Raw genomic sequence first — 25316 nt, 5'->3', positions numbered from 1 at the left:
TTTTGTTCTTCGGGACCTGTTTTTGTTCCTCGGGCTCTGGTTTCTTTCCTCGGGCTCTGGTTTTGTTCCTCGAGCTGTGGTTTTGCTCCTCTAGCTCTGATTGTCTTCCTCGGGCTCTGGTTTACTTCCTCGAGGGCTAGTTTTGTTCCTCGGGCTCTGGTTTTATTCCTCGGGCCCTCCCTTTGTTCTTCGCGATCTGGTTTTGTTCCTCGGGCTCTGGTTTCATTCCTCGTGCTCTGGTTGTCTTCCTCGGGCTCTGGTTTTCTTCCTCGGGCTCTGGTTTTCTTCCTCGACGGCTGGTTTTGTTCCCCGGGCTCTGGTTTTGTTCTTCCAGCTCTGCTTTAGCTCCTCGGGCTCTGGTTTGGGTCCACGGGTCTCGTTTTGTTCCTCGGGCCCACCATTTCTTCCTCGGTCTCTGGTTTTGTTCCTCGGACTCTAGTATAATTCCACGTGCTCGGGTTTTGTTCCCTGGGGCCTCCTTTTGTTCTTCGTGATCTGGTTTTGTTCCTCGGGATCTGGTTTTGTTCCTCAGGCTCTGTTTTCTTTCCTCGGGATCTCGTTTTGTTCCTCGAGCTGTGGTTTTGCTCCTCTAGCTCTCGTTGTCTTCCTCGGGCTCTGGTTTTCTTCCTCGGGCTCTGCTTTTCTTCCTCAAGGGCTACTTCTGTTCCTCAAGGTCTGGTTTTATTCCTCGGGCCCTCCTTTTGTTCTTCAGGATCTGGTTTTGTTCCTCGGGCTCTGGTTTCTTTCCTCGGGCTCTGGTTTTGTTCCTCGAGCTGTGGTTTTGCTCCTCTAGCTCTGGTTGTCTTCCTCGGGCTCTGGTTTTCTTCCTCGGGCTCTGGTTTTCTTCCTCGACGGCTGGTTTTGTTCCCCGGGCTCTGGTTTTGTTCTTCCAGCTCTGCTTTAGCTCCTCGGGCTCTGGTTTGGGTCCACGGGTCTCGTTTTGTTCCTCAGGCCCACCATTTCTTCCTCGGTCTCTGGTTTTCTTCCTCGGGCTCTGGTTTCTTTCCTCGGGCTCTGGTTTTGTTCCTCAAGCTGTGGTTTTGCTCCTCTAGTTCTGGTTGTCTTCCTCGGGCTCTGGTATTCTTCCTCGAGGGCTAGTTTTGTTCCTCGGGGTCTCGTTTTATTCCTCGGACCCTCCTTTTCTTCTTCGGGACCTGTTTTTGTTCCTCGGGCTCTGGTTTCTTTCCTCGGGCTCTGGTTTTGTTCCTCGAGCTGTGGTTTTGCTCCTCTAGCTCTGATTGTCTTCCTCGGGCTCTGGTTTACTTCCTCGAGGGCTAGTTTTGTTCCTCGGGCTCTGGTTTTATTCCTCGGGCCCTCCCTTTGTTCTTCGCGATCTGGTTTTGTTCCTCGGGCTCTGGTTTCATTCCTCGTGCTCTGGTTGTCTTCCTCGGGCTCTGGTTTTCTTCCTCGGGCTCTGGTTTTCTTCCTCGACGGCTGGTTTTGTTCCCCGGGCTCTGGTTTTGTTCTTCCAGCTCTGCTTTAGCTCCTCGGGCTCTGGTTTGGGTCCACGGGTCTCGTTTTGTTCCTCGGGCCCACCATTTCTTCCTCGGTCTCTGGTTTTGTTCCTCGGACTCTAGTATAATTCCACGTGCTCGGGTTTTGTTCCCTGGGGCCTCCTTTTGTTCTTCGTGATCTGGTTTTGTTCCTCGGGATCTGGTTTTGTTCCTCAGGCTCTGTTTTCTTTCCTCGGGATCTCGTTTTGTTCCTCGAGCTGTGGTTTTGCTCCTCTAGCTCTCGTTGTCTTCCTCGGGCTCTGGTTTTCTTCCTCGGGCTCTGCTTTTCTTCCTCAAGGGCTACTTCTGTTCCTCAAGGTCTGGTTTTATTCCTCGGGCCCTCCTTTTGTTCTTCAGGATCTGGTTTTGTTCCTCGGGCTCTGGTTTTCTTCCTCGGGCTCTGGTTTCTTTCCTCGGGCTCTGGTTTTGTTCCTCGAGCTGTGATTTTGCTCCTCTAGCTCTGGTTGTCTTCCTCGGGCTCTGCTTTTCTTCCTCGAGGGCTAGTTTTGTTCCTCGGGCTCTGGTTTTATTCCTCGAGCCCTCCTTTAGTTCTTCGTGATCTCGTTTTGTTCCTCGGGCTCTGGTTTCATTCCTCGAGCTCTGGTTTCTTTCCTCGGGCTCTGGTTTTGTTCCTCGAGCTGTGATTTTGCTCCTCTAGCTCTGGTTGTCTTCCTCGGGCTCTGGTATTCTTCCTCGAGGGCTAGTTTTGTTCCTCGGGCGCTGGTTTTATGCCTCGGGGTCTCCTGTTGTTCCTCGGGCTCTGGTTTCATTCCTCGGGCTCTGGTTTCTTTCCTCGGGCTCTGGTTTCTTTCCTCGGGCTCTGGTTTTGTTCCTCGAGCTGTGGTTTTGCTCCTCTAGCTCTGGTTGTCTTCCTCGGGCTCTGCTTTTCTTCCTCGGGCTCTGGTTTTCTTCCTCGACGGCTGGTTTTGTTCCCCGGGCTCTGGTTTTGTTCTTCCAGCTCTGCTTTAGCTCCTCGGGCTCTGGTTTGGGTCCACGGGTCTCGTTTTGTTCCTCAGGCCCACCATTTCTTCCTCGGTCTCTGGTTTTCTTCCTCGGGCTCTGGTTTCTTTCCTCGGGCTCTGGTTTTGTTCCTCGAGCTGTGGTTTTGCTCCTCTAGTTCTGGTTGTCTTCCTCGGGCTCTGGTATTCTTCCTCGAGGGCTAGTTTTGTTCCTCGGGGTCTCGTTTTATTCCTCGGACCCTCCTTTTGTTCTTCGGGACCTGTTTTTGTTCCTCGGGCTCTGGTTTCTTTCCTCGGGCTCTGGTTTTGTTCCTCGAGCTGTGGTTTTGCTCCTCTAGCTCTGATTGTCTTCCTCGGGCTCTGGTTTACTTCCTCGAGGGCTAGTTTTGTTCCTCGGGCTCTGGTTTTATTCCTCGGGCCCTCCCTTTGTTCTTCGCGATCTGGTTTTGTTCCTCGGGCTCTGGTTTCATTCCTCGTGCTCTGGTTGTCTTCCTCGGGCTCTGGTTTTCTTCCTCGGGCTCTGGTTTTCTTCCTCGACGGCTGGTTTTGTTCCCCGGGCTCTGGTTTTGTTCTTCCAGCTCTGCTTTAGCTCCTCGGGCTCTGGTTTGGGTCCACGGGTCTCGTTTTGTTCCTCGGGCCCACCATTTCTTCCTCGGTCTCTGGTTTTGTTCCTCGGACTCTAGTATAATTCCACGTGCTCGGGTTTTGTTCCCTGGGGCCTCCTTTTGTTCTTCGTGATCTGGTTTTGTTCCTCGGGATCTGGTTTTGTTCCTCAGGCTCTGTTTTCTTTCCTCGGGATCTCGTTTTGTTCCTCGAGCTGTGGTTTTGCTCCTCTAGCTCTCGTTGTCTTCCTCGGGCTCTGGTTTTCTTCCTCGGGCTCTGCTTTTCTTCCTCAAGGGCTAGTTCTGTTCCTCAAGGTCTGGTTTTATTCCTCGGGCCCTCCTTTTGTTCTTCAGGATCTGGTTTTGTTCCTCGGGCTCTGGTTTTCTTCCTCGGGCTCTGGTTTCTTTCCTCGGGCTCTGGTTTTGTTCCTCGAGCTGTGATTTTGCTCCTCTAGCTCTGGTTGTCTTCCTCGGGCTCTGCTTTTCTTCCTCGAGGGCTAGTTTTGTTCCTCGGGCTCTGGTTTTATTCCTCGGACCCTCCTTTTGTTCTTCGTGATCTCGTTTTGTTCCTCGGGCTCTGGTTTCATTCCTCGAGCTCTGGTTTCTTTCCTCGGGCTCTGGTTTTGTTCCTCGAGCTGTGATTTTGCTCCTCTAGCTCTGGTTGTCTTCCTCGGGCTCTGGTATTCTTCCTCGAGGGCTAGTTTTGTTCCTCGGGCGCTGGTTTTATGCCTCGGGGTCTCCTGTTGTTCCTCGGGCTCTGGTTTCATTCCTCGGGCTCTGGTTTCTTTCCTCGGGCTCTGGTTTCTTTCCTCGGGCTCTGGTTTTGTTCCTCGAGCTGTGGTTTTGCTCCTCTAGCTCTGGTTGTCTTCCTCGGGCTCTGCTTTTCTTCCTCGGGCTCTGGTTTTCTTCCTCGACGGCTGGTTTTGTTCCCCGGGCTCTGGTTTTGTTCTTCCAGCTCTGCTTTAGCTCCTCGGGCTCTGGTTTGGGTCCACGGGTCTCGTTTTGTTCCTCAGGCCCACCATTTCTTCCTCGGTCTCTGGTTTTCTTCCTCGGGCTCTGGTTTCTTTCCTCGGGCTCTGGTTTTGTTCCTCGAGCTGTGGTTTTGCTCCTCTAGTTCTGGTTGTCTTCCTCGGGCTCTGGTATTCTTCCTCGAGGGCTAGTTTTGTTCCTCGGGGTCTCGTTTTATTCCTCGGACCCTCCTTTTGTTCTTCGGGACCTGTTTTTGTTCCTCGGGCTCTGGTTTCTTTCCTCGGGCTCTGGTTTTGTTCCTCGAGCTGTGGTTTTGCTCCTCTAGCTCTGATTGTCTTCCTCGGGCTCTGGTTTACTTCCTCGAGGGCTAGTTTTGTTCCTCGGGCTCTGGTTTTATTCCTCGGGCCCTCCTTTTGTTCTTCGCGATCTGGTTTTGTTCCTCGGGCTCTGGTTTCATTCCTCGTGCTCTGGTTGTCTTCCTCGGGCTCTGCTTTTCTTCCTCGGGCTCTGGTTTTCTTCCTCGACGGCTGGTTTTGTTCCCCGGGCTCTGGTTTTGTTCTTCCAGCTCTGCTTTAGCTCCTCGGGCTCTGGTTTGGGTCCACGGGTCTCGTTTTGTTCCTCGGGCCCACCATTTCTTCCTCGGTCTCTGGTTTTGTTCCTCGGACTCTAGTATAATTCCACGTGCTCGGGTTTTGTTCCCTGGGGCCTCCTTTTGTTCTTCGTGATCTGGTTTTGTTCCTCGGGATCTGGTTTTGTTCCTCAGGCTCTGTTTTCTTTCCTCGGGATCTCGTTTTGTTCCTCGAGCTGTGGTTTTGCTCCTCTAGCTCTCGTTGTCTTCCTCGGGCTCTGGTTTTCTTCCTCGGGCTCTGCTTTTCTTCCTCAAGGGCTAGTTCTGTTCCTCAAGGTCTGGTTTTATTCCTCGGGCCCTCCTTTTGTTCTTCAGGATCTGGTTTTGTTCCTCGGGCTCTGGTTTTCTTCCTCGGGCTCTGGTTTCTTTCCTCGGGCTCTGGTTTTGTTCCTCGAGCTGTGATTTTGCTCCTCTAGCTCTGGTTGTCTTCCTCGGGCTCTGCTTTTCTTCCTCGAGGGCTAGTTTTGTTCCTCGGGCTCTGGTTTTATTCCTCGGACCCTCCTTTTGTTCTTCGTGATCTCGTTTTGTTCCTCGGGCTCTGGTTTCATTCCTCGAGCTCTGGTTTCTTTCCTCGGGCTCTGGTTTTGTTCCTCGAGCTGTGATTTTGCTCCTCTAGCTCTGGTTGTCTTCCTCGGGCTCTGGTATTCTTCCTCGAGGGCTAGTTTTGTTCCTCGGGCGCTGGTTTTATGCCTCGGGGTCTCCTGTTGTTCCTCGGGCTCTGGTTTCATTCCTCGGGCTCTGGTTTCTTTCCTCGGGCTCTGGTTTCTTTCCTCGGGCTCTGGTTTTGTTCCTCGAGCTGTGGTTTTGCTCCTCTAGCTCTGGTTGTCTTCCTCGGGCTCTGCTTTTCTTCCTCGGGCTCTGGTTTTCTTCCTCGACGGCTGGTTTTGTTCCCCGGGCTCTGGTTTTGTTCTTCCAGCTCTGCTTTAGCTCCTCGGGCTCTGGTTTGGGTCCACGGGTCTCGTTTTGTTCCTCAGGCCCACCATTTCTTCCTCGGTCTCTGGTTTTCTTCCTCGGGCTCTGGTTTCTTTCCTCGGGCTCTGGTTTTGTTCCTCGAGCTGTGGTTTTGCTCCTCTAGTTCTGGTTGTCTTCCTCGGGCTCTGGTATTCTTCCTCGAGGGCTAGTTTTGTTCCTCGGGGTCTCGTTTTATTCCTCGGACCCTCCTTTTGTTCTTCGGGACCTGTTTTTGTTCCTCGGGCTCTGGTTTCTTTCCTCGGGCTCTGGTTTTGTTCCTCGAGCTGTGGTTTTGCTCCTCTAGCTCTGATTGTCTTCCTCGGGCTCTGGTTTACTTCCTCGAGGGCTAGTTTTGTTCCTCGGGCTCTGGTTTTATTCCTCGGGCCCTCCTTTTGTTCTTCGCGATCTGGTTTTGTTCCTCGGGCTCTGGTTTCATTCCTCGTGCTCTGGTTGTCTTCCTCGGGCTCTGCTTTTCTTCCTCGGGCTCTGGTTTTCTTCCTCGACGGCTGGTTTTGTTCCCCGGGCTCTGGTTTTGTTCTTCCAGCTCTGCTTTAGCTCCTCGGGCTCTGGTTTGGGTCCACGGGTCTCGTTTTGTTCCTCGGGCCCACCATTTCTTCCTCGGTCTCTGGTTTTGTTCCTCGGACTCTAGTATAATTCCACGGGCTCTGGTTTTGTTCCCTGGGGCCTCCTTTTGTTCTTTGCGATCTGGTTTTTTTCCTCGGGATCTGGTTTTGTTCCTCGGGCTCTGGTTTCTTTCCTCGGGAGCTCGTTTTGTTCCTCAAGCTGTGGTTTTGCTCCTCTAGGTCTCGTTGTCTTCCTCGGACTCTGGTTTTCTTCCTCGGGCTCTGCTTTTCTTCCTCGAGGTCTAGTTTTGTTCCTTGGGGTCTGGTTTTATTCCTCGGACCCTCCTTTTGTTCTTCGGGATCTGGTTTTGTTCCTTGGGCTCTGGTTTCCTTCCTCGGGCTCTGGTTTCTTTCCTCGGGCTCTGGTTTTGTTCCTCGAGCTGTGGTTTTGCTCCTCTAGCTCTGGTTGTCTTCCTCGGGCTCTGGTATTCTTCCTCGAGGGCTAGTTTTGTTCCTCGGGGTCTCGTTTTATTCCTCGGACCCTCCTTTTGTTCTTCGGGACCTGTTTTTGTTCCTCGGGCTCTGGTTTCTTTCCTCGGGCTCTGGTTTTGTTCCTTGAGCTGTGGTTTTGCTCCTCTAGCTCTGGTTGTCTTCCTCGGGCTCTGGTTTTCTTCCTCGACGGCTAGTTTTGTTCTTCGGGCTCTGGTTTTATTCCTCGGGCCCTCCTTTTTTTCTTCGCGGTCTGGTTTTGTTCCTCGGGCTCTGGTTTCATTCCTCGTGCTCTGGTTGTCTTCCTCGGGCTCTGGTTTTCTTCCTTGGGCTCTGGTTTTCTTCCTCGAGGGCTGGTTTTGTTCCCCGGGCTCTGGTTTTGTTCTCCCAGCTCTGCTTTAGCTCCTCGGGCTCTGATTTGGGTCCACGGGTCTCGTTTTGATCCTCGGGCCCACCATTTCTTCCTCGGTCTCTGGTTTTGTTCCTCGGGCTCTGGTTTTCTTCCTCGGGCTCTGATATTGTTCCTCGGCCTCTTCTTTTCTTCCTCTGCCCCTGCTTTTTTTTCTCGGCCTCTGGTTTTGTTCCCTGGGCTCTGGTTTAGTTCCACGGACTCTGCTTTTGTTCCTCAGGCTCTGGTTTTTTTCCTCGGGCTCTGGTTTTGTTCCTCGGTCTCTAGTATAATTCCACGGGCTCTGGTTTTGTTCCTTGGGGCCTCCTTTTGTTCTTCGCGATCTGGTTTTGTTCCTCGGGATCTCGTTTTGTTCCTCGGGCTCTGGTTTCTTTCCTCGGGAGCTCGTTTTGTTCCTCGAGCTGTGGTTTTGCTCCTCTAGGTCTCGTTGTCTTCCTCGGACTCTGGTTTTCTTCCTCGGGCTCTGCTTTTCTTCCTCGAGGGCTAGTTTTGTTCCTTGGGGTCTGGTTTTATTCCTCGGACCCTCCTTTTGTTCTTCGCGATCTGGTTTTGTTCCTTGGGCTCTGGTTTTCTTCCTCGGGCTCTGGTTTCTTTCCTCGGGCTCTGGTTTTGTTCCTCGAGCTGTGATTTTGCTCCTCTAGCTCTGGTTGTCTTCCTCGGGCTCTGGTATTCTTCCTCGAGGGCTAGTTTTGTTCCTCGGGCGCTGGTTTTATGCCTCGGGGTCTCCTGTTGTTCCTCGGCCTCTGGTTTCATTCCTCGGGCTCTGGTTTCTTTCCTCGGGCTCTGGTTTTGTTCCTCGAGCTGTGGTTTTGCTCCTCTAGCTCTGGTTGTCTTCCTCGGGCTCTGCTTTTCTTCCTCGGGCTCTGGTTTTCTTCCTCGACGGCTGGTTTTGTTCCCCGGGCTCTGGTTTTGTTCTTCCAGCTCTGCTTTAGCTCCTCGGGCTCTGGTTTGGGTCCACGGGTCTCGTTTTGTTCCTCAGGCCCACCATTTCTTCCTCGGTCTCTGGTTTTCTTCCTCGGGCTCTGGTTTCTTTCCTCGGGCTCTGGTTTTGTTCCTCAAGCTGTGGTTTTGCTCCTCTAGTTCTGGTTGTCTTCCTCGGGCTCTGGTATTCTTCCTCGAGGGCTAGTTTTGTTCCTCGGGGTCTCGTTTTATTCCTCGGACCCTCCTTTTGTTCTTCGGGACCTGTTTTTGTTCCTCGGGCTCTGGTTTCTTTCCTCGGGCTCTGGTTTTGTTCCTCGAGCTGTGGTTTTGCTCCTCTAGCTCTGATTGTCTTCCTCGGGCTCTGGTTTACTTCCTCGAGGGCTAGTTTTGTTCCTCGGGCTCTGGTTTTATTCCTCGGGCCCTCCCTTTGTTCTTCGCGATCTGGTTTTGTTCCTCGGGCTCTGGTTTCATTCCTCGTGCTCTGGTTGTCTTCCTCGGGCTCTGCTTTTCTTCCTCGGGCTCTGGTTTTCTTCCTCGACGGCTGGTTTTGTTCCCCGGGCTCTGGTTTTGTTCTTCCAGCTCTGCTTTAGCTCCTCGGGCTCTGGTTTGGGTCCACGGGTCTCGTTTTGTTCCTCGGGCCCACCATTTCTTCCTCGGTCTCTGGTTTTGTTCCTCGGACTCTAGTATAATTCCACGTGCTCGGGTTTTGTTCCCTGGGGCCTCCTTTTGTTCTTCGTGATCTGGTTTTGTTCCTCGGGATCTGGTTTTGTTCCTCAGGCTCTGTTTTCTTTCCTCGGGATCTCGTTTTGTTCCTCGAGCTGTGGTTTTGCTCCTCTAGCTCTCGTTGTCTTCCTCGGGCTCTGGTTTTCTTCCTCGGGCTCTGCTTTTCTTCCTCAAGGGCTAGTTCTGTTCCTCAAGGTCTGGTTTTATTCCTCGGGCCCTCCTTTTGTTCTTCAGGATCTGGTTTTGTTCCTCGGGCTCTGGTTTTCTTCCTCGGGCTCTGGTTTCTTTCCTCGGGCTCTGGTTTTGTTCCTCGAGCTGTGATTTTGCTCCTCTAGCTCTGGTTGTCTTCCTCGGGCTCTGCTTTTCTTCCTCGAGGGCTAGTTTTGTTCCTCGGGCTCTGGTTTTATTCCTCGAGCCCTCCTTTTGTTCTTCGTGATCTCGTTTTGTTCCTCGGGCTCTGGTTTCATTCCTCGAGCTCTGGTTTCTTTCCTCGGGCTCTGGTTTTGTTCCTCGAGCTGTGATTTTGCTCCTCTAGCTCTGGTTGTCTTCCTCGGGCTCTGGTATTCTTCCTCGAGGGCTAGTTTTGTTCCTCGGGCGCTGGTTTTATGCCTCGGGGTCTCCTGTTGTTCCTCGGGCTCTGGTTTCATTCCTCGGGCTCTGGTTTCTTTCCTCGGGCTCTGGTTTCTTTCCTCGGGCTCTGGTTTTGTTCCTCGAGCTGTGGTTTTGCTCCTCTAGCTCTGGTTGTCTTCCTCGGGCTCTGCTTTTCTTCCTCGGGCTCTGGTTTTCTTCCTCGACGGCTGGTTTTGTTCCCCGGGCTCTGGTTTTGTTCTTCCAGCTCTGCTTTAGCTCCTCGGGCTCTGGTTTGGGTCCACGGGTCTCGTTTTGTTCCTCAGGCCCACCATTTCTTCCTCGGTCTCTGGTTTTCTTCCTCGGGCTCTGGTTTCTTTCCTCGGGCTCTGGTTTTGTTCCTCAAGCTGTGGTTTTGCTCCTCTAGTTCTGGTTGTCTTCCTCGGGCTCTGGTATTCTTCCTCGAGGGCTAGTTTTGTTCCTCGGGGTCTCGTTTTATTCCTCGGACCCTCCTTTTGTTCTTCGGGACCTGTTTTTGTTCCTCGGGCTCTGGTTTCTTTCCTCGGGCTCTGGTTTTGTTCCTCGAGCTGTGGTTTTGCTCCTCTAGTTCTGGTTGTCTTCCTCGGGCTCTGGTTTACTTCCTCGAGGGCTAGTTTTGTTCCTCGGGCTCTGGTTTTATTCCTCGGGCCCTCCTTTTGTTCTTCGCGATCTGGTTTTGTTCCTCGGGCTCTGGTTTCATTCCTCGTGCTCTGGTTGTCTTCCTCGGGCTCTGCTTTTCTTCCTCGGGCTCTGGTTTTCTTCCTCGACGGCTGGTTTTGTTCCCCAGGCTCTGGTTTTGTTCTTCCAGCTCTGCTTTAGGTCCTCGGGCTCTGGTTTGGGTCCACGGGTCTCGTTTTGTTCCTCGGGCCCACCATTTCTTCCTCGGTCTCTGGTTTTGTTCCTCGGACTCTAGTATAATTCCACGGGCTCTGGTTTTGTTCCCTGGGGCCTCCTTTTGTTCTTTGCGATCTGGTTTTTTTCCTCGGGATCTGGTTTTGTTCCTCGGGCTCTGGTTTCTTTCCTCGGGAGCTCGTTTTGTTCCTCAAGCTGTGGTTTTGCTCCTCTAGGTCTCGTTGTCTTCCTCGGGCTCTGGTTTTCTTCCTCGGGCTCTGCTTTCCTTCCTCGAGGTCTAGTTTTGTTCCTTGGGGTCTGGTTTTATTCCTCGGACCCTCCTTTTGTTCTTCGGGATCTGGTTTTGTTCCTCGGGCTCTGGTTTCCTTCCTCGGGCTCTGGTTTCTTTCCTCGGGCTCTGGTTTTGTTCCTCGAGCTGTGGTTTTGCTCCTCTAGCTCTGGTTGTCTTCCTCGGGCTCTGGTATTCTTCCTCGAGGGCTAGTTTTGTTCCTCGGGGTCTCGTTTTATTCCTCGGACCCTCCTGTTGTTCCTCGGGCTCTGGTTTCGTTCCTCAGGCTCTGGTTTCTTTCCTCGGGCTCTGGTTTTGTTCCTCGAGCTGTGGTTTTGCTCCTCTAGCTCTGGTTGTCTTCCTCGGGCTCTGGTTTTCTTCCTCGGGGTCTGGTTTTCTTCCTCGACGGCTGGTTTTGTTCCCCGGGCTCTGGTTTTGTTCTTCCAGCTCTGCTTTAGCTCCTCGGGCTCTGGTTTGGGTCCACGGGTCTCGTTTTGTTCCTCAGGCCCACCATTTCTTCCTCGGTCTCTGGTTTTCTTCCTCGGGCTCTGGTTTCTTTCCTCGGGCTCTGGTTTTGTTCCTCAAGCTGTGGTTTTGCTCCTCTAGTTCTGGTTGTCTTCCTCGGGCTCTGGTATTCTTCCTCGAGGGCTAGTTTTGTTCCTCGGGGTCTCGTTTTATTCCTCGGACCCTCCTTTTGTTCTTCGGGACCTGTTTTTGTTCCTCGGGCTCTGGTTTCTTTCCTCGGGCTCTGGTTTTGTTCCTCGAGCTGTGGTTTTGCTCCTCTAGCTCTGATTGTCTTCCTCGGGCTCTGGTTTACTTCCTCGAGGGCTAGTTTTGTTCCTCGGGCTCTGGTTTTATTCCTCGGGCCCTCCCTTTGTTCTTCGCGATCTGGTTTTGTTCCTCGGGCTCTGGTTTCATTCCTCGTGCTCTGGTTGTCTTCCTCGGGCTCTGCTTTTCTTCCTCGGGCTCTGGTTTTCTTCCTCGACGGCTGGTTTTGTTCCCCGGGCTCTGGTTTTGTTCTTCCAGCTCTGCTTTAGCTCCTCGGGCTCTGGTTTGGGTCCACGGGTCTCGTTTTGTTCCTCGGGCCCACCATTTCTTCCTCGGTCTCTGGTTTTGTTCCTCGGACTCTAGTATAATTCCACGTGCTCGGGTTTTGTTCCCTGGGGCTTCCTTTTGTTCTTCGTGATCTGGTTTTGTTCCTCGGGATCTGGTTTTGTTCCTCAGGCTCTGTTTTCTTTCCTCGGGATCTCGTTTTGTTCCTCGAGCTGTGGTTTTGCTCCTCTAGCTCTCGTTGTCTTCCTCGGGCTCTGGTTTTCTTCCTCGGGCTCTGCTTTTCTTCCTCAAGGGCTAGTTCTGTTCCTCAAGGTCTGGTTTTATTCCTCGGGCCCTCCTTTTGTTCTTCGGGATCTGGTTTTGTTCCTCGGGCTCTGGTTTTCTTCCTCGGGCTCTGGTTTCTTTCCTCGGGCTCTGGTTTTGTTCCTCGAGCTGTGATTTTGCTCCTCTAGCTCTGGTTGTCTTCCTCGGGCTCTGCTTTTCTTCCTCGAGGGCTAGTTTTGTTCCTCGGGCTCTGGTTTTATTCCTCGGGCCCTCCTTTTGTTCTTCGTGATCTCGTTTTGTTCCTCGGGCTCTGGTTTCATTCCTCGAGCTCTGGTTTCTTTCCTCGGGCTCTGGTTTTGTTCCTCGAGCTGTGATTTTGCTCCTCTAGCTCTGGTTGTCTTCCTCGGGCTCTGGTATTCTTCCTCGAGGGCTAGTTTTGTTCCTCGGGCGCTGGTTTTATGCCTCGGGGTCTCCTGTTGTTCCTCGGGCTCTGGTTTCATACCTCGGGCTCTGGTTTCTTTCCTCGGGCTCTGGTTTCTTTCCTCGGGCTCTGGTTTTGTTCCTCGAGCTGTGGTTTTGCTCCTCTAGCTCTGGTTGTCTTCCTCGGGCTCTGCTTTTCTTCCTCGGGCTCTGGTTTTCTTCCTCGACGGCTGGTTTTGTTCCCCGGGCTCTGGTTTTGTTCTTCCAGCTCTGCTTTAGCTCCTCGGGCTCTGGTTTGGGTCCACGGGTCTCGTTTTGTTCCTCAGGCCCACCATTTCTTCCTCGGTCTCTGGTTTTCTTCCTCGGGCTCTGGTTTCTTTCCTCGGGCTCTGGTTTTGTTCCTCGAGCTGTGGTTTTGCTCCTCTAGCTCTGGTTGTCTTCCTCGGGCTCTGGTATTCTTCCTCGAGGGCTAGTTTTGTTCCTCGGGGTCTCGTTTTATTCCTCGGACCCTCCTTTTGTTCTTCGGGACCTGTTTTTGTTCCTCGGGCTCTGGTTTCTTTCCTCGGGCTCTGGTTTTGTTCCTTGAGCTGTGGTTTTGCTCCTCTAGCTCTGGTTGTCTTCCTCGGGCTCTGGTTTTCTTCCTCGACGGCTAGTTTTGTTCTTCGGGCTCTGGTTTTATTCCTCGGGCCCTCCTTTTTTTCTTCGCGGTCTGGTTTTGTTCCTCGGGCTCTGGTTTCATTCCTCGTGCTCTGGTTGTCTTCCTCGGGCTCTGGTTTTCTTCCTTGGGCTCTGGTTTTCTTCCTCGAGGGCTGGTTTTGTTCCCCGGGCTCTGGTTTTGTTCTCCCAGCTCTGCTTTAGCTCCTCGGGCTCTGATTTGGGTCCACGGGTCTCGTTTTGATCCTCGGGCCCACCATTTCTTCCTCGGTCTCTGGTTTTGTTCCTCGGGCTCTGGTTTTCTTCCTCGGGCTCTGATATTGTTCCTCGGCCTCTTCTTTTCTTCCTCTGCCCCTGCTTTTTTTTCTCGGCCTCTGGTTTTGTTCCCTGGGCTCTGGTTTAGTTCCACGGACTCTGCTTTTGTTCCTCAGGCTCTGGTTTTTTTCCTCGGGCTCTGGTTTTGTTCCTCGGTCTCTAGTATAATTCCACGGGCTCTGGTTTTGTTCCTTGGGGCCTCCTTTTGTTCTTCGCGATCTGGTTTTGTTCCTCGGGATCTGGTTTTGTTCCTCGGGCTCTGGTTTCTTTCCTCGGGAGCTCGTTTTGTTCCTCGAGCTGTGGTTTTGCTCCTCTAGGTCTCGTTGTCTTCCTCGGACTCTGGTTTTCTTCCTCGGGCTCTGCTTTTCTTCCTCGAGGGCTAGTTTTGTTCCTTGGGGTCTGGTTTTATTCCTCGGACCCTCCTTTTGTTCTTCGCGATCTGGTTTTGTTCCTTGGGCTCTGGTTTTCTTTCTCGGGCTCTGGTTTCTTTCCTCGGGCTCTGGTTTTGTTCCTCGAGCTGTGATTTTGCTCCTCTAGCTCTGGTTGTCTTCCTCGGGCTCTGGTATTCTTCCTCGAGGGCTAGTTTTTTTCCTCGGGCGCTGGTTTTATGCCTCGGGGTCTCCTTTTGTTCCTCGGCCTCTGGTTTCATTCCTCGGGCTCTGGTTTCTTTCCTCGGGCTCTGGTTTTGTTCCTCGAGCTGTGGTTTTGCTCCTCTAGCTCTGGTTGTCTTCCTCGGGCTCTGGTTTTCTTCCTCGGGCTCTGGTTTTCTTCCTCGACGGCTGGTTTTGTTCCCCGGGCTCTGGTTTTGTTCTTCCAGCTCTGCTTTAGCTCCTCGGGCTCTGGTTTGGGTCCACGGGTCTCGTTTTGTTCCTCAGGCCCACCATTTCTTCCTCGGTCTCTGGTTTTCTTCCTCGGGCTCTGGTTTCTTTCCTCGGGCTCTGGTTTTGTTCCTCAAGCTGTGGTTTTGCTCCTCTAGTTCTGGTTGTCTTCCTCGGGCTCTGGTATTCTTCCTCGAGGGCTAGTTTTGTTCCTCGGGGTCTCGTTTTATTCCTCGGACCCTCCTTTTGTTCTTCGGGACCTGTTTTTGTTCCTCGGGCTCTGGTTGTCTTCCTCGGGCTCTGGTTTTCTTCCTCGGGCTCTGGTTTTCTTCCTCGACGGCTGGTTTTGTTCCCCGGGCTCTGGTTTTGTTCTTCCAGCTCTGCTTTAGCTCCTCGGGCTCTGGTTTGGGTCCACGGGTCTCGTTTTGTTCCTCGGGCCCACCATTTCTTCCTCGGTCTCTGGTTTTGTTCCTCGGACTCTAGTATAATTCCACGTGCTCGGGTTTTGTTCCCTGGGGCCTCCTTTTGTTCTTCGTGATCTGGTTTTGTTCCTCGGGATCTGGTTTTGTTCCTCAGGCTCTGTTTTCTTTCCTCGGGATCTCGTTTTGTTCCTCGAGCTGTGGTTTTGCTCCTCTAGCTCTCGTTGTCTTCCTCGGGCTCTGGTTTTCTTCCTCGGGCTCTGCTTTTCTTCCTCAAGGGCTAGTTCTGTTCCTCAAGGTCTGGTTTTATTCCTCGGGCCCTCCTTTTGTTCTTCAGGATCTGGTTTTGTTCCTCGGGCTCTGGTTTTCTTCCTCGGGCTCTGGTTTCTTTCCTCGGGCTCTGGTTTTGTTCCTCGAGCTGTGATTTTGCTCCTCTAGCTCTGGTTGTCTTCCTCGGGCTCTGCTTTTCTTCCTCGAGGGCTAGTTTTGTTCCTCGGGCTCTGGTTTTATTCCTCGAGCCCTCCTTTTGTTCTTCGTGATCTCGTTTTGTTCCTCGGGCTCTGGTTTCATTCCTCGAGCTCTGGTTTCTTTCCTCGGGCTCTGGTTTTGTTCCTCGAGCTGTGATTTTGCTCCTCTAGCTCTGGTTGTCTTCCTCGGGCTCTGGTATTCTTCCTCGAGGGCTAGTTTTGTTCCTCGGGCGCTGGTTTTATGCCTCGGGGTCTCCTGTTGTTCCTCGGGCTCTGGTTTCATTCCTCGGGCTCTGGTTTCTTTCCTCGGGCTCTGGTTTCTTTCCTCGGGCTCTGGTTTTGTTCCTCGAGCTGTGGTTTTGCTCCTCTAGCTCTGGTTGTCTTCCTCGGGCTCTGCTTTTCTTCCTCGGGCTCTGGTTTTCTTCCTCGACGGCTGGTTTTGTTCCCCGGGCTCTGGTTTTGTTCTTCCAGCTCTGCTTTAGCTCCTCGGGCTCTGGTTTGGGTCCACGGGTCTCGTTTTGTTCCTCAGGCCCACCATTTCTTCCTCGGTCTCTGGTTTTCTTCCTCGGGCTCTGGTTTCTTTCCTCGGGCTCTGGTTTTGTTCCTCAAGCTGTGGTTTTGCTCCTCTAGTTCTGGTTGTCTTCCTCGGGCTCTGGTATTCTTCCTCGAGGGCTAGTTTTGTTCCTCGGGGTCTCGTTTTATTCCTCGGACCCTCCTTTTGTTCTTCGGGACCTGTTTTTGTTCCTCGGGCTCTGGTTTCTTTCCTCGGGCTCTGGTTTTGTTCCTCGAGCTGTGGTTTTGCTCCTCTAGTTCTGGTTGTCTTCCTCGGGCTCTGGTTTACTTCCTCGAGGGCTAGTTTTGTTCCTCGGGCTCTGGTTTTATTCCTCGGGCCCTCCTTTTGTTCTTCGCGATCTGGTTTTGTTCCTCGGGCTCTGGTTTCATTCCTCGTGCTCTGGTTGTCTTCCTCGGGCTCTGCTTTTCTTCCTCGGGCTCTGGTTTTCTTCCTCGACGGCTGGTTTTGTTCCCCAGGCTCTGGTTTTGTTCTTCCAGCTCTGCTTTAGGTCCTCGGGCTCTGGTTTGGGTCCACGGGTCTCGTTTTGTTCCTCGGGCCCACCATTTCTTCCTCGGTCTCTGGTTTTGTTCCTCGGACTCTAGTATAATTCCACGGGCTCTGGTTTTGTTCCCTGGGGCCTCCTTTTGTTCTTTGCGATCTGGTTTTTTTCCTCGGGATCTGGTTTTGTTCCTCGGGCTCTGGTTTCTTTCCTCGGGAGCTCGTTTTGTTCCTCAAGCTGTGGTTTTGCTCCTCTAGGTCTCGTTGTCTTCCTCGGGCTCTGGTTTTCTTCCTCGGGCTCTGCTTTCCTTCCTCGAGGTCTAGTTTTGTTCCTTGGGGTCTGGTTTTATTCCTCGGACCCTCCTTTTGTTCTTCGGGATCTGGTTTTGTTCCTCGGGCTCTGGTTTCCTTCCTCGGGCTCTGGTTTCTTTCCTCGGGCTCTGGTTTTGTTCCTCGAGCTGTGGTTTTGCTCCTCTAGCTCTGGTTGTCTTCCTCGGGCTCTGGTATTCTTCCTCGAGGGCTAGTTTTGTTCCTCGGGGTCTCGTTTTATTCCTCGGACCCTCCTGTTGTTCCTCGGGCTCTGGTTTCGTTCCTCAGGCTCTGGTTTCTTTCCTCGGGCTCTGGTTTTGTTCCTCGAGCTGTGGTTTTGCTCCTCTAGCTCTGGTTGTCTTCCTCGGGCTCTGCTTTTCTTCCTCGGGCTCTGGTTTTCTTCCTCGACGGCTGGTTTTGTTCCCCGGGCTCTGGTTTTGTTCTTCCAGCTCTGCTTTAGCTCCTCGGGCTCTGGTTTGGGTCCACGGGTCTCGTTTTGTTCCTCAGGCCCACCATTTCTTCCTCGGTCTCTGGTTTTCTTCCTCGGGCTCTGGTTTCTTTCCTCGGGCTCTGGTTTTGTTCCTCGAGCTGTGGTTTTGCTCCTCTAGTTCTGGTTGTCTTCCTCGGGCTCTGGTATTCTTCCTCGAGGGCTAGTTTTGTTCCTCGGGGTCTCGTTTTATTCCTCGGACCCTCCTTTTGTTCTTCGGGACCTGTTTTTGTTCCTCGGGCTCTGGTTTCTTTCCTCGGGCTCTGGTTTTGTTCCTCGAGCTGTGGTTTTGCTCCTCTAGCTCTGATTGTCTTCCTCGGGCTCTGGTTTACTTCCTCGAGGGCTAGTTTTGTTCCTCGGGCTCTGGTTTTATTCCTCGGGCCCTCCCTTTGTTCTTCGCGATCTGGTTTTGTTCCTCGGGCTCTGGTTTCATTCCTCGTGCTCTGGTTGTCTTCCTCGGGCTCTGCTTTTCTTCCTCGGGCTCTGGTTTTCTTCCTCGACGGCTGGTTTTGTTCCCCGGGCTCTGGTTTTGTTCTTCCAGCTCTGCTTTAGCTCCTCGGGCTCTGGTTTGGGTCCACGGGTCTCGTTTTGTTCCTCGGGCCCACCATTTCTTCCTCGGTCTCTGGTTTTGTTCCTCGGACTCTAGTATAATTCCACGTGCTCGGGTTTTGTTCCCTGGGGCTTCCTTTTGTTCTTCGTGATCTGGTTTTGTTCCTCGGGATCTGGTTTTGTTCCTCAGGCTCTGTTTTCTTTCCTCGGGATCTCGTTTTGTTCCTCGAGCTGTGGTTTTGCTCCTCTAGCTCTCGTTGTCTTCCTCGGGCTCTGGTTTTCTTCCTCGGGCTCTGCTTTTCTTCCTCAAGGGCTAGTTCTGTTCCTCAAGGTCTGGTTTTATTCCTCGGGCCCTCCTTTTGTTCTTCGGGATCTGGTTTTGTTCCTCGGGCTCTGGTTTTCTTCCTCGGGCTCTGGTTTCTTTCCTCGGGCTCTGGTTTTGTTCCTCGAGCTGTGATTTTGCTCCTCTAGCTCTGGTTGTCTTCCTCGGGCTCTGCTTTTCTTCCTCGAGGGCTAGTTTTGTTCCTCGGGCTCTGGTTTTATTCCTCGGGCCCTCCTTTTGTTCTTCGTGATCTCGTTTTGTTCCTCGGGCTCTGGTTTCATTCCTCGAGCTCTGGTTTCTTTCCTCGGGCTCTGGTTTTGTTCCTCGAGCTGTGATTTTGCTCCTCTAGCTCTGGTTGTCTTCCTCGGGCTCTGGTATTCTTCCTCGAGGGCTAGTTTTGTTCCTCGGGCGCTGGTTTTATGCCTCGGGGTCTCCTGTTGTTCCTCGGGCTCTGGTTTCATACCTCGGGCTCTGGTTTCTTTCCTCGGGCTCTGGTTTCTTTCCTCGGGCTCTGGTTTTGTTCCTCGAGCTGTGGTTTTGCTCCTCTAGCTCTGGTTGTCTTCCTCGGGCTCTGCTTTTCTTCCTCGGGCTCTGGTTTTCTTCCTCGACGGCTGGTTTTGTTCCCCGGGCTCTGGTTTTGTTCTTCCAGCTCTGCTTTAGCTCCTCGGGCTCTGGTTTGGGTCCACGGGTCTCGTTTTGTTCCTCAGGCCCACCATTTCTTCCTCGGTCTCTGGTTTTCTTCCTCGGGCTCTGGTTTCTTTCCTCGGGCTCTGGTTTTGTTCCTCGAGCTGTGGTTTTGCTCCTCTAGCTCTGGTTGTCTTCCTCGGGCTCTGGTATTCTTCCTCGAGGGCTAGTTTTGTTCCTCGGGGTCTCGTTTTATTCCTCGGACCCTCCTTTTGTTCTTCGGGACCTGTTTTTGTTCCTCGGGCTCTGGTTTCTTTCCTCGGGCTCTGGTTTTGTTCCTTGAGCTGTGGTTTTGCTCCTCTAGCTCTGGTTGTCTTCCTCGGGCTCTGGTTTTCTTCCTCGACGGCTAGTTTTGTTCTTCGGGCTCTGGTTTTATTCCTCGGGCCCTCCTTTTTTTCTTCGCGGTCTGGTTTTGTTCCTCGGGCTCTGGTTTCATTCCTCGTGCTCTGGTTGTCTTCCTCGGGCTCTGGTTTTCTTCCTTGGGCTCTGGTTTTCTTCCTCGAGGGCTGGTTTTGTTCCCCGGGCTCTGGTTTTGTTCTCCCAGCTCTGCTTTAGCTCCTCGGGCTCTGATTTGGGTCCACGGGTCTCGTTTTGATCCTCGGGCCCACCATTTCTTCCTCGGTCTCTGGTTTTGTTCCTCGGGCTCTGGTTTTCTTCCTCGGGCTCTGATATTGTTCCTCGGCCTCTTCTTTTCTTCCTCTGCCCCTGCTTTTTTTTCTCGGCCTCTGGTTTTGTTCCCTGGGCTCTGGTTTAGTTCCACGGACTCTGCTTTTGTTCCTCAGGCTCTGGTTTTTTTCCTCGGGCTCTGGTTTTGTTCCTAGGTCTCTAGTATAATTCCACGGGCTCTGGTTTTGTTCCTTGGGGCCTCCTTTTGTTCTTCGCGATCTGGTTTTGTTCCTCGGGATCTGGTTTTGTTCCTCGGGCTCTGGTTTCTTTCCTCGGGAGCTCGTTTTGTTCCTCGAGCTGTGGTTTTGCTCCTCTAGGTCTCGTTGTCTTCCTCGGACTCTGGTTTTCTTCCTCGGGCTCTGCTTTTCTTCCTCGAGGGCTAGTTTTGTTCCTTGGGGTCTGGTTTTATTCCTCGGACCCTCCTTTTGTTCTTCGCGATCTGGTTTTGTTCCTTGGGCTCTGGTTTTCTTTCTCGGGCTCTGGTTTCTTTCCTCGGGCTCTGGTTTTGTTCCTCGAGCTGTGATTTTGCTCCTCTAGCTCTGGTTGTCTTCCTCGGGCTCTGGTATTCTTCCTCGAGGGCTAGTTTTTTTCCTCGGGCGCTGGTTTTATGCCTCGGGGTCTCCTTTTGTTCCTCGGCCTCTGGTTTCATTCCTCGGGCTCTGGTTTCTTTCCTCGGGCTCTGGTTTTGTTCCTCGAGCTGTGGTTTTGCTCCTCTAGCTCTGGTTGTCTTCCTCGGGCTCTGGTTTTCTTCCTCGGGCTCTGGTTTTCTTCCTCGACGGCTGGTTTTGTTCCCCGGGCTCTGGTTTTGTTCTTCCAGCTCTGCTTTAGCTCCTCGGGCTCTGGTTTGGGTCCACGGGTCTCGTTTTGTTCCTCAGGCCCACCATTTCTTCCTCGGTCTCTGGTTTTCTTCCTCGGGCTCTGGTTTCTTTCCTCGGGCTCTGGTTTTGTTCCTCAAGCTGTGGTTTTGCTCCTCTAGTTCTGGTTGTCTTCCTCGGGCTCTGGTATTCTTCCTCGAGGGCTAGTTTTGTTCCTCGGGGTCTCGTTTTATTCCTCGGACCCTCCTTTTGTTCTTCGGGACCTGTTTTTGTTCCTCGGGCTCTGGTTTCTTTCCTCGGGCTCTGGTTTTGTTCCTCGAGCTGTGGTTTTGCTCCTCTAGCTCTGATTGTCTTCCTCGGGCTCTGGTTTACTTCCTCGAGGGCTAGTTTTGTTCCTCGGGCTCTGGTTTTATTCCTCGGGCCCTCCCTTTGTTCTTCGCGATCTGGTTTTGTTCCTCGGGCTCTGGTTTCATTCCTCGTGCTCTGGTTGTCTTCCTCTAGCTCTGATTGTCTTCCTCGGGCTCTGGTTTACTTCCTCGAGGGCTAGTTTTGTTCCTCGGGCTCTGGTTTTATTCCTCGGGCCCTCCCTTTGTTCTTCGCGATCTGGTTTTGTTCCTCGGGCTCTGGTTTCATTCCTCGTGCTCTGGTTGTCTTCCTCGGGCTCTGGTTTTCTTCCTCGGGCTCTGGTTTTCTTCCTCGACGGCTGGTTTTGTTCCCCGGGCTCTGGTTTTGTTCTTCCAGCTCTGCTTTAGCTCCTCGGGCTCTGGTTTGGGTCCACGGGTCTCGTTTTGTTCCTCGGGCCCACCATTTCTTCCTCGGTCTCTGGTTTTGTTCCTCGGACTCTAGTATAATTCCACGTGCTCGGGTTTTGTTCCCTGGGGCCTCCTTTTGTTCTTCGTGATCTGGTTTTGTTCCTCGGGATCTGGTTTTGTTCCTCAGGCTCTGTTTTCTTTCCTCGGGATCTCGTTTTGTTCCTCGAGCTGTGGTTTTGCTCCTCTAGCTCTCGTTGTCTTCCTCGGGCTCTGGTTTTCTTCCTCGGGCTCTGCTTTTCTTCCTCAAGGGCTAGTTCTGTTCCTCAAGGTCTGGTTTTATTCCTCGGGCCCTCCTTTTGTTCTTCGGGATCTGGTTTTGTTCCTCGGGCTCTGGTTTTCTTCCTCGGGCTCTGGTTTCTTTCCTCGGGCTCTGGTTTTGTTCCTCGAGCTGTGATTTTGCTCCTCTAGCTCTGGTTGTCTTCCTCGGGCTCTGCTTTTCTTCCTCGAGGGCTAGTTTTGTTCCTCGGGCTCTGGTTTTATTCCTCGGGCCCTCCTTTTGTTCTTCGTGATCTCGTTTTGTTCCTCGGGCTCTGGTTTCATTCCTCGAGCTCTGGTTTCTTTCCTCGGGCTCTGGTTTTGTTCCTCGAGCTGTGATTTTGCTCCTCTAGCTCTGGTTGTCTTCCTCGGGCTCTGGTATTCTTCCTCGAGGGCTAGTTTTGTTCCTCGGGCGCTGGTTTTATGCCTCGGGGTCTCCTGTTGTTCCTCGGGCTCTGGTTTCATACCTCGGGCTCTGGTTTCTTTCCTCGGGCTCTGGTTTCTTTCCTCGGGCTCTGGTTTTGTTCCTCGAGCTGTGGTTTTGCTCCTCTAGCTCTGGTTGTCTTCCTCGGGCTCTGCTTTTCTTCCTCGGGCTCTGGTTTTCTTCCTCGACGGCTGGTTTTGTTCCCCGGGCTCTGGTTTTGTTCTTCCAGCTCTGCTTTAGCTCCTCGGGCTCTGGTTTGGGTCCACGGGTCTCGTTTTGTTCCTCAGGCCCACCATTTCTTCCTCGGTCTCTGGTTTTCTTCCTCGGGCTCTGGTTTCTTTCCTCGGGCTCTGGTTTTGTTCCTCAAGCTGTGGTTTTGCTCCTCTAGTTCTGGTTGTCTTCCTCGGGCTCTGGTATTCTTCCTCGAGGGCTAGTTTTGTTCCTCGGGGTCTCGTTTTATTCCTCGGACCCTCCTTTTGTTCTTCGGGACCTGTTTTTGTTCCTCGGGCTCTGGTTTCTTTCCTCGGGCTCTGGTTTTGTTCCTCGAGCTGTGGTTTTGCTCCTCTAGCTCTGATTGTCTTCCTCGGGCTCTGGTTTACTTCCTCGAGGGCTAGTTTTTTTCCTCGGGCTCTGGTTTTATTCCTCGGGCCCTCCTTTTGTTCTTCGCGATCTGGTTTTGTTCCTCGGGCTCTGGTTTCATTCCTCGTGCTCTGGTTGTCTTCCTCGGGCTCTGCTTTTCTTCCTCGGGCTCTGGTTTTCTTCCTCGACGGCTGGTTTTGTTCCCCAGGCTCTGGTTTTGTTCTTCCAGCTCTGCTTTAGCTCCTCGGGCTCTGGTTTGGGTCCACGGGTCTCGTTTTGTTCCTCGGGCCCACCATTTCTTCCTCGGTCTCTGGTTTTGTTCCTCGGACTCTAGTATAATTCCACGGGCTCTGGTTTTGTTCCCTGGGGCCTCCTTTTGTTCTTTGCGATCTGGTTTTTTTCCTCGGGATCTGGTTTTGTTCCTCGGGCTCTGGTTTCTTTCCTCGGGAGCTCGTTTTGTTCCTCAAGCTGTGGTTTTGCTCCTCTAGGTCTCGTTGTCTTCCTCGGACTCTGGTTTTCTTCCTCGGGCTCTGCTTTTCTTCCTCAAGGGCTAGTTTTGTTCCTTGGGGTCTGGTTTTATTCCTCGGGCCCTCCTTTTGTTCTTCGGGATCTGGTTTTGTTCCTTGGGCTCTGGTTTCCTTCCTCGGGCTCTGGTTTCTTTCCTCGGGCTCTGGTTTTGTTCCTCGAGCTGTGGTTTTGCTCCTCTAGCTCTGGTTGTCTTCCTCGGGCTCTGGTATTCTTCCTCGAGGGCTAGTTTTGTTCCTCGGGGTCTCGTTTTATTCCTCGGACCCTCCTTTTGTTCTTCGGGACCTGTTTTTGTTCCTCGGGCTCTGGTTTCTTTCCTCGGGCTCTGGTTTTGTTCCTTGAGCTGTGGTTTTGCTCCTCTAGCTCTGGTTGTCTTCCTCGGGCTCTGGTTTTCTTCCTCGACGGCTAGTTTTGTTCTTCGGGCTCTGGTTTTATTCCTCGGGCCCTCCTTTTTTTCTTCGCGGTCTGGTTTTGTTCCTCGGGCTCTGGTTTCATTCCTCGTGCTCTGGTTGTCTTCCTCGGGCTCTGGTTTTCTTCCTCGGGCTCTGGTTTTCTTCCTCGACGGCTGGTTTTGTTCCCCGGGCTCTGGTTTTGTTCTCCCAGCTCTGCTTTAGCTCCTCGGGCTCTGATTTGGGTCCACGGGTCTCGTTTTGATCCTCGGGCCCACCATTTCTTCCTCGGTCTCTGGTTTTGTTCCTCGGGCTCTGGTTTTCTTCCTCGGGCTCTGATATTGTTCCTCGGCCTCTTCTTTTCTTCCTCTGCCCCTGCTTTTTTTTCTCGGCCTCTGGTTTTGTTCCCTGGGCTCTGGTTTAGTTCCACGGACTCTGCTTTTGTTCCTCAGGCTCTGGTTTTTTTCCTCGGGCTCTGGTTTTGTTCCTCGGTCTCTAGTATAATTCCACGGGCTCTGGTTTTGTTCCTTGGGGCCTCCTTTTGTTCTTCGCGATCTGGTTTTGTTCCTCGGGATCTGGTTTTGTTCCTCGGGCTCTGGTTTCTTTCCTCGGGAGCTCGTTTTGTTCCTCGAGCTGTGGTTTTGCTCCTCTAGGTCTCGTTGTCTTCCTCGGACTCTGGTTTTCTTCCTCGGGCTCTGGTATTCTTCCTCGAGGGCTAGTTTTGTTCCTCGGGCGCTGGTTTTATGCCTCGGGGTCTCCTGTTGTTCCTCGGCCTCTGGTTTCATTCCTCGGGCTCTGGTTTCTTTCCTCGGGCTCTGGTTTTGTTCCTCGAGCTGTGGTTTTGCTCCTCTAGCTCTGGTTGTCTTCCTCGGGCTCTGGTTTTCTTCCTCGGGGTCTGGTTTTCTTCCTCGACGGCTGGTTTTGTTCCCCGGGCTCTGGTTTTGTTCTTCCAGCTCTGCTTTAGCTCCTCGGGCTCTGGTTTGGGTCCACGGGTCTCGTTTTGTTCCTCAGGCCCACCATTTCTTCCTCGGTCTCTGGTTTTCTTCCTCTGGCTCTGGTTTCTTTCCTCGGGCTCTGGTTTTGTTCCTCGAGCTGTGGTTTTGCTCCTCTAGCTCTGATTGTCTTCCTCGGGCTCTGGTTTACTTCCTCGAGGGCTAGTTTTGTTCCTCGGGCTCTGGTTTTATTCCTCGGGCCCTCCTTTTGTTCTTCGCGATCTGGTTTTGTTCCTCGGGCTCTGGTTTCATTCCTCGTGCTCTGGTTGTCTTCCTCGGGCTCTGCTTTTCTTCCTCGGGCTCTGGTTTTCTTCCTCGACGGCTGGTTTTGTTCCCCAGGCTCTGGTTTTGTTCTTCCAGCTCTGCTTTAGCTCCTCGGGCTCTGGTTTGGGTCCACGGGTCTCGTTTTGTTCCTCGGGCCCACCATTTCTTCCTCGGTCTCTGGTTTTGTTCCTCGGACTCTAGTATAATTCCACGGGCTCTGGTTTTGTTCCCTGGGGCCTCCTTTTGTTCTTTGCGATCTGGTTTTTTTCCTCGGGATCTGGTTTTGTTCCTCGGGCTCTGGTTTCTTTCCTCGGGAGCTCGTTTTGTTCCTCAAGCTGTGGTTTTGCTCCTCTAGGTCTCGTTGTCTTCCTCGGACTCTGGTTTTCTTCCTCGGGCTCTGCTTTTCTTCCTCGAGGTCTAGTTTTGTTCCTTGGGGTCTGGTTTTATTCCTCGGACCCTCCTTTTGTTCTTCGGGATCTGGTTTTGTTCCTTGGGCTCTGGTTTCCTTCCTCGGGCTCTGGTTTCTTTCCTCGGGCTCTGGTTTTGTTCCTCGAGCTGTGGTTTTGCTCCTCTAGCTCTGGTTGTCTTCCTCGGGCTCTGGTATTCTTCCTCGAGGGCTAGTTTTGTTCCTCGGGGTCTCGTTTTATTCCTCGGACCCTCCTTTTGTTCTTCGGGACCTGTTTTTGTTCCTCGGGCTCTGGTTTCTTTCCTCGGGCTCTGGTTTTGTTCCTCGAGCTGTGGTTTTGCTCCTCTAGCTCTGGTTGTCTTCCTCGGGCTCTGCTTTTCTTCCTCGGGGTCTGGTTTTCTTCCTCGACGGCTGGTTTTGTTCCCCGGGCTCTGGTTTTGTTCTTCCAGCTCTGCTTTAGCTCCTCGGGCTCTGGTTTGGGTCCACGGGTCTCGTTTTGTTCCTCAGGCCCACCATTTCTTCCTCGGTCTCTGGTTTTCTTCCTCGGGCTCTGGTTTCTTTCCTCGGGCTCTGGTTTTGTTCCTCAAGCTGTGGTTTTGCTCCTCTAGTTCTGGTTGTCTTCCTCGGGCTCTGGTATTCTTCCTCGAGGGCTAGTTTTGTTCCTCGGGGTCTCGTTTTATTCCTCGGACCCTCCTTTTGTTCTTCGGGACCTGTTTTTGTTCCTCGGGCTCTGGTTTCTTTCCTCGGGCTCTGGTTTTGTTCCTCGAGCTGTGGTTTTGCTCCTCTAGCTCTGATTGTCTTCCTCGGGCTCTGGTTTACTTCCTCGAGGGCTAGTTTTGTTCCTCGGGCTCTGGTTTTATTCCTCGGGCCCTCCCTTTGTTCTTCGCGATCTGGTTTTGTTCCTCGGGCTCTGGTTTCATTCCTCGTGCTCTGGTTGTCTTCCT

The sequence above is a fragment of the Calonectris borealis genome, chromosome 8 (assembly GCF_964195595.1).
Source record: "Calonectris borealis chromosome 8, bCalBor7.hap1.2, whole genome shotgun sequence".
In the NCBI taxonomy this organism is placed as follows: domain Eukaryota; kingdom Metazoa; phylum Chordata; class Aves; order Procellariiformes; family Procellariidae; genus Calonectris; species Calonectris borealis.
This window is presented reverse-complemented; position numbering follows the sequence as displayed.